The sequence below is a fragment of the Strongylocentrotus purpuratus genome, unplaced genomic scaffold, assembly GCF_000002235.5.
Source record: "Strongylocentrotus purpuratus isolate Spur 01 unplaced genomic scaffold, Spur_5.0 spur5_contig_825, whole genome shotgun sequence".
Classification (NCBI taxonomy): domain Eukaryota; kingdom Metazoa; phylum Echinodermata; class Echinoidea; order Camarodonta; family Strongylocentrotidae; genus Strongylocentrotus; species Strongylocentrotus purpuratus.
Genome location: NW_022145530.1, coordinates 271,408 through 279,478, shown reverse-complemented (window position 1 = coordinate 279,478; position 8,071 = coordinate 271,408). Strand labels below are relative to the sequence as shown.

Genomic DNA, 8,071 nt, shown 5'->3' with positions numbered 1-8,071 from the left:
ATAAAACATTAGGATAAAGGGAAGAAGACAAAAAAGGAAGAAATGAGAAGATGTATGGGTCAGTAATATATTTTGTATGCAGTAAGTTAGGAGCTTTAACAGTTTACCCATGGTGTCACCAACGCCATCATCCTGGCAACATCTCTTTGCTCTGGATATATGCTTTAGTATATCATTTCCGTGAGCGATGAGTTCCCTGAACTTGATTGTCTTGAAACTGACACCTATTGTTGAAAAATAATTACAGGCCTTAAATTAATCGACGGCCATCGACGGCCAGGCCGTCGATGCCCCTATGACTGGCCGCGGTGCCCTCCCCAAAAAAGATAAATTCACGGCCAAAAAGGCCGTGCCCTTTTTTTCAAACTGGCCGACGTGCCTTTTTTTCCAACTCGACGTGCCCTTTTTTTTTTAAATTTGCGCACATAAAACCACCAATTGCGCCCATAATCATCTAAAACTAGACGGCAAGGCGCAAGTGTTTTCCGTGAAAATGCGCCCATAAATTATTAGAACAGTAAAAATACACGAATCACGAACAGTTTGCCGCCCACGAGCTCTCTTCTAGCTTCGTATTTAGTGCTTTAATAAGGCGTAAGTGCCGTGAAAATGCGCCCTTTGTTATTATATAGGCAATGCGCTAGCGCACGTACGTTCAGATCATGCGATCGCATGATATGCATAATTATGGTGCATGCTGTTGACGCACGCACGTGCGTACGTACAAATCGAAGGCCAGGCCGGCCAGGATCAAGAAAACAAATCGTCAAATGGAGAAATAAACAAGCATTCAAATAGTCATTAGAGATCTGTCGAGGTTTGTTTGTAGGTCTAGTTTATTATTTTATCTCAAATAGAATTTAGAATTATCTTATTAATAAGTTAAGAACACCTACGATGTTCTCGATCGTAGTTACTCTCATTTTGCCACCAGCCGACGTCGCTTCAAAAAGCTACCCCGCCAGCTTCCCAAGACGAACGTTTCGAGTCCCGGTAAAATTCCGAGGGTGCATCGGTTTCGCTGGCAAACTTCCAGCCCGACAGCTTCCCACCAAAAGTGGCGAGAGTGTGTGCGAGGAACGATTTTGGTTTCGTGAATGCACGTTACGCAACTGAGCTGAGCGTGTCACTTTCAGCTGTCGAATGTCTATAAGGACATTTTTACATCTTATTTCATTAGTTAGGCCTATCTAGACCTTTCTATACAACAGTTAAAAAGATAATTTCTTCAAATTTGCTCCTACTACCGAGAGAGTGGCGGAAGGTTTGTGTGTGAGGTGCGATTTTGATTTGGGATACCCGGCCCGGTTAACTTGCCAAGTCCTTCTGACTTTCGATGTTTGTGAAATTGACAATTTATTTATTCATTTGCTCATCAATATTTTTAGTTACTTTAAAATACTGTTTAATGTGCAAGTTTGATGTTCTTAATCAATTTTTCCTGTTCATATTGTTAAGATTAAAAAGTTATTAAATTGATCGTTCGATGATCGATCTATTCACATTATGAAATTAACATTTGTAGACTCTCTTTGAACTTATGATTAGATAAGGGGCCTATCTGTTTTTGGAAAATTGCCCCTTGCTCTGGTAAATTCCCGTGGCAAAGGGCAACTTTTTAAAAAAATGCCACTTGCTCCTGGCTGCTAAATCTAAGGCTTGCGGGCCGCCGCCTTGTTTGTATGTACCGTAGACCTCTATACATTCTGTGAAGAAGCTGGTGCTAAAGTCATGGGAAATTGATCCCGCACAAGTTTCATAAAATACACATGACATCTAACAAAAATAGAATCAATTTTTTTGGCCTCATACTCGATGCCCTTTTTGTAAAATATTTTGGCCTCGATGCCCTTTTTGTAAAAATATTTTGGCCTTGGTGCCCTTAAAAATATGAGGTACTCAAGGCCAAACTGGCCTTGCCCTAAAAATGACGAAATTTAAGGCCTGTAATTATCAGCGCTGACGTTTCTCTTTCTAATTAAGTTACGTATATGTACATATACTTTGGAATCAAACACTGTACTCGTAATGAATACCTTGGTGTATTTTGGTTCTGCATGTGTTGTCAGTAAGATACCGTCAAAGAAGGAAAGCCTCGCTACATCTCTGTTAACTCTAGACGTTTGTTGTTTGAGGTCATTTCCATGACTGAGTAGTTCCCTGAACTCGATAGTCTCGAAACTTACCCCAATTGTTGTTGGAAAATAATTATCAGCGCTGACCTTTCTCTTTCTAATAAAGTTACGTACATGTATATATACTTTGGAATCAAACACTGTACTCGTAATGAATACATTGGTATATTTCGGTTCTGCTTGTGTCGTCGGTACGATCATACCGTCAAAGATAAAAGAAAACCTTGCTTCATCTCTGTTAAGGAACCGGTCAACATTTTTTTCATGTATCTTAGTGATATTTACCACCTCTTCTAATGAACCGAGCGATTTGAGCGCACCCCTTTCAGTAAGGTATATCGATAATCATAAGGGAGTCCACTTTAATTCACCATCTACTCTATCGAATTGACGTAAGTGAACGAATACTTCATTTGCGTAGGAGATAACAAAAAGACCAACCCCTGCTCTATAAGATTATGTCTCCTCAGTTTCCCAATCTGATATTTCACTACCTGTGACATATCCACCCAGTAGCTCAACATCAGAACTGTCCAAACTTTCACAATCTGACAGTAAAACTTTTTCTATTTTGCTTTCCCTCTTAGTAAGAAAGACGTATGGATTTTCATCCTCGCTTGAACTAGTATCCGAATCTGACACCATTATAATTGTTCATAATACAACACATGGCGTTTTAATTCTTCCACATACGATTATTTAATACAAATTTTCTGATCCGACACAAAATGGACATCCTTGATAGTTAACATCAAATCACTCATCTTTTCGAAGAAGAATAGAATATATAGAATATATCATTTATTGTCTTCTTCCAAAACAAAAGAAGCTGTACTTCCAGGTGAATCATATTACATAAAAGAACACAACTTATATAAAATATAAATACAATCATATCAAAATATCAATTGCATAAAAGGAATGAATAAATAAATAATACATTCATATATTACATAAAACATTAGGATAAAGGGAAGAAGACAAAAAAGCAAGAAATGAGAAGATGTATGGGTCAGTGATATATTCTGTATGCAGTAAGTTAGGAGCTCTAACAGTTTACCCATGGTGTCACCAACGCCATCATCCTGGCAACATCTCTTTGCTCTGGATATATGCTTTAGTATATCATTTCCGTGAGCGATGAGTTTCCTGAACTCGATTGTCTCGAAACTGACACCTATTGTTGTTGAAAAATAATTATCAGCGCTGACGTTTCTCTTTCTAATTAAGTTACGTATATGTACATATACTTTGGAATCAAACACTGTACTCGTAATGAATACCTTGGTGTATTTTGGTTCTGCGTGTGTTGTCGATAAGATACCGTCAAAGATGGAAAACCTTGCTACATCTCTGTTAAGGAACCGTCAACATTTTTTTCATGTATCTTAGTGATATCTCCCACCTCTTCTAACGAACCGAGCAATTTGACAGTAAAACTTTTTGTATTTTGCTTTCCCTCTTAGTAAGAAAGACGAATGGATTTTCATCCTCGCTTGAACTAGTATCCGAATCTGACACCATTATAACTGTCTGTTTTTGTTTTCTGATGATGTTTACAAACTCATCCATCTTTAGAGTTTGGAGTCCATGTTTTGGGGCTTCCTTTACCCCACTTCCGCATAGGGCTAGAGTGACCCTTTCCTTCTGATCGAAACGAGAAAAACAAGCAAGGTTGGATATTAACATCCCACCCTTCCACCTACCACCTGGTTACTCCCTCTCTTTTAAACCGAGCAATTTGAGCGCACCCCTTTCAGTAAGGTATATCGATGAAGGAGTCGAGAAAGATGAATGGATTTTCATCCTCGCTTGAACTAGTATCCGAATCTGACGCCATTATAATTGTCCGTTTTTGTTTTTTGATGTTTACAAACTCATCCCCACGTCTTCTACGGAACTGACTAAGAAAGTCTAGATCTCCAAATGTTGATTCCGATACTAGATAAGTGAGTTTGCAGCTCTTCATTCGTGATCTTATTTCATCACTTGGCTTTTTACCGAACTTTCCTCCGGGCAGAAAGTCATTTTTTCACTTTAAAAGCTGAAAATGTTAGGCTCTGCCCTAATCCCAACCTGCCGTCTCATGGGCCAGTACCATTTTGCCTACTTGGAGACGTTTTTAGGGTCAATATAGTGCATCCTCTAACAGACTTAAAGTATGGAGGTAGATTGGCAAAGTGAATCCCTGCCATCCTCCTTGTAAAACTTACATGGGTCTTTAATGTCCTGGGAATGTTGCCTGAAGTTTGTGTGGATAGTAGGGAGGAATTCTCTTAGCAAATTATTTAGTTGATCTATCCTAGAATTATAAACATCAATGTGGACGTCATCTATGTGAGGTCTAGTCTTTTTGCAGGGAAGTAACTCCATGAACGTGATATGGGCTTGTGGGTTCAGGTACCTAACACTGTCTGTTAGGTGATGGATGTCCCTCATAACCTTGTCAGGGGCGAGTGTGGGGCAGAGATGTCATTGCCTCCAATTTGGAAAATGACGCACTGGTACTTAAAAATTGATAAAGAATGCAATCTGTTAATGAGGGAACCTACCGTTGCTCCAGGGAACCCGTGAATCTCGATATTGTCTTTTGCTAGATTAAGGTTGGGTGAGTACTGGCCAAGGTCTCGTATGAGGCTGTGTCCAGTGAATCTCATTGTCTTTTGCTAGATTAAGGTTGGGTGAGTACTGGCCAAGGTCTCGTATGAGGCTGTGTCCAGTGAATCTCAATATTGTCTTTTGCTAGATTAAGGTTGGGGGAGTACTGGCCAAGGTCTCGTATGAGGCTGTGTCCCGTGAATCTCGATATTGTCTTTTGCTAGATTAAGGTTGGGCGAGTACTGGCCGAGGTCCCGTATGAGGCTGTGTCTCATGATTAAGGTATTTATCTCGAGGACAAAATTATGAATCCAGTGATCTTATACACTTAAAGAATATTGTCACATAATTTTTCAAGTGTAAAACACAAGTATCCCTCAACAGGTGCCACATGCATCACGCCCTCCACAAAGGCCATTTATACTGGATAGTCCCATCTCAGATACCAACCTCTAGAAAATGTTCAGCATTTCCAATACATTCCAATGTTGTGGAACAACACTTTCTCTTTTCATTGAAATATGTTTATTTCTGTACAGTATATGATTATGTATTATATTGAAAACACAGAAAATTAAAAAATATTTCTGTTTTTGAACATCGTTTTTGTTTTTTCACTGCTTTCATGAATCGTTTTCTTTTTTCATCATGTGAAGTCTTGTGATTCTGCAGATTGGAAAAAAGTCGGTGGGCTTTTTCCTACCTCAACCACTCTAGTAACGGTTAAAGTGGAGAGCCATTTTGCATTATTAATTCTTCCGTAATCCCTTTTTCCTCTCACGAGTGGCATGGGCTCCCATTCTGAGATTTAGGTGTTTGAAAGTTCTGTAGCGACCATTCTCTGCGCCACAGTTGAACGAAAGAGCAATGACAAGGTGTGATCATACATTGTAAGATTTAACGTATTAAAAATCCTGTTGCGACTTTGCTCTGCGCCACAGTTGAATGCAATCACAGCCATGTTGACTGCGATGCGGACAACACGTGGACCTCTCCACAGGTGTTTAGGGCACCGTTTCCAGATGAGAGCATTGAAGCTCTCATTCTGGTTCTGGGTGATACCTGGGAGGCATCTCTCAAGGAGGTCTGGAGCACTGAGTCGCGTGAATATAGGCAGTAGATACTTGAGAAACACAGGGTCTAAGTGATTCTCGCTGTTATCCATTTTGCCCTTATTTTTGTACTCGCACCACCCATTGTCGGGACAGTATTGATGAGACAGTAAAGTTGTCTAAAGCCTTATACATCCTCTTCCCTACATGTCCTACACATTCTATTTTACATACTTTATGCCCATTCCCTTAGAGCTTCAGCTTTCTTTCAGAGGCTGTCTGCTTTGGAGGACTAGGTTCTTCATCAATCCTGGCTTTTTTCCAGTCTTGCCATCTGGTTCCATGAAAACCCTTCCTCTTTTTGACGTATTTTGGACCTTTTCGACCCATTTTAGCGAATACAAAATTGTGTGTGGAAAGATAGCATGGGCTGACTTAGTGGAGTAAAAAAAATGTTGTACAACCCTCACCTACAGATGGCAGCAAACACCTTTACATTGAGTGATTCTTGTGGAGCAGGAAGAGATCTTTAGATTGATATCTTACTCTAAAAAATTGATTGAAAAATTAAGAAATTATGCCATTTTGAAGATTTACTTTTGATTGTACTTTTCAAGCGCCTAAAGGTCATTTATTTAGACAAATTAAATGTCTTTGAACAACTAATCAAGGTATTTTTAGTGCAGTTTTTTGCCCCAAACTCAGGATTTAGCTTGAGTAAATATTACTGAATCAAATGGAATAAAAATTTAATAAATGATTTTTTGGACCATTTTTGTTTGCATTATCTGTGTACCTCCTGCCTTAAGTTCCATGCAAATGTATTTTTTTATTTGTTATATACATTTTTAATTTCTATGTAAATTGTTTGTTTTTCTACAAAATAAAGTTATTTACACTCAGACTTGAAGTTATATACATATCATGTTATTTGTTGTCAAAGATGTTACATTTAGAGGAATGGCAAAAAGAGCCAATGAAGTGATACCCAAATTAATTGAGATCTACAGGAAAATGAGAGTGAATAGTTGTTTTTGACAGGTGATGAGAGAGAAAGAGGAAAGAGAATAATTACAATGTGGCGAACGTGAATATCTCTAGGGGGGGGGGGGAGGAAGAGGAAGGAGAACAACCGAACAGAAAGATGACTATTGTGAAATTGTGGGATGGAGCGGGATGCTCATAAGATAATGAATGGAACGAAAGGAGCAAGGTAAATATAAAAGTGATTGAAATTGTAGTACAGGGTCTCGGATGCTGATACAGTTAGAGAGAGGAGGGAGAGGGAAAGACGCCGTGGGAAATGAGAATACAGCACAAACTAAACTGGAGTCTTTTGTCAGGGCACAGTGAAAGATAAAGAGTGAAGCCCATCGTGAGGGATGAGGGCACATTAAAATAAAGGTAATATAAAGTTTTGGGAAATTTGAAAATTGGCTGGATAGTGATTCTTTACAATTTTGATATAATTGGATGCCCCTGTGAATGATTAGTAAGCACTAGAAAATGTACCCCCGAAAACACGGCCATACAATGGTAGCTGCGACCATGACAATCTCAGAATATGTAGTTGTGATATATAATTTCCAAACGGGAATAGCTAATCGGTCGATTTTAGTCAAGAAACATTGTTTTTATAGCTTAATTAATATCTTGACCTTACGAGGGAGCTAGACTCGATTTTAACCTCGACAACGATCACTGAATACTGAATATAGTAGGATCGCATAATATGTTCATTTGAACAAATTTCATGACCCCATACCGAAACTTTGTATTACCTTTAACCTGGGCCGTTAACATTCACACAGAGACGTCTCGGGAGGGGGTATTAAATGGATGTAACCACCCCTCACCGTTTAGTATATTTGCGTTTGTCATCGATTTGAATCTGAAGACTATTTTTTTTTGCCTCCGCCCGCTGAATGCGTTGCCGGAGACGTAGTTTCTTTGCTTGTTTTCAGCTAACCATAGTCGGTATAATTTAGTCCGACCTCCCCCAACCACACACACACACACACCATTCAAAATAGCCTGGGAGGCACCTGAGAGAGGATAGTGAAAGAGAGGAAGGATCAATTAAAGGTCGAGTGGATGGAGGAGATAAACGATAGAATATATAGAACACATGAAAGAGAGAGAGTGAATGTTAGACCTCAAGTCCCGGGCCTCAGTCACACGAACAAGCTGACGCAATACTGCCGACAAACAGACAAAGTCTTGGCTATTGGTGATAATGGAATTTTTCGCTCTGTCTGGCGTTGGTCTCGCGGTGTGACAGACTCT

At 39.3% G+C, this 8,071-nt stretch overlaps 1 long non-coding RNA gene across 1 annotated transcript; it reads left to right on the top strand.

The window, feature by feature from the left end:
- The first annotated feature begins 1,953 nt into the window (after window positions 1–1,953).
- Window positions 1,954–6,301, top strand: LOC115922800. Its single transcript, XR_004063626.1, has 2 exons — window positions 1,954–4,738; window positions 4,812–6,301. It is a non-coding gene; the product is annotated as an uncharacterized LOC115922800 (long non-coding RNA).
- The last annotated feature ends 1,770 nt before the right edge of the window (window positions 6,302–8,071 follow it).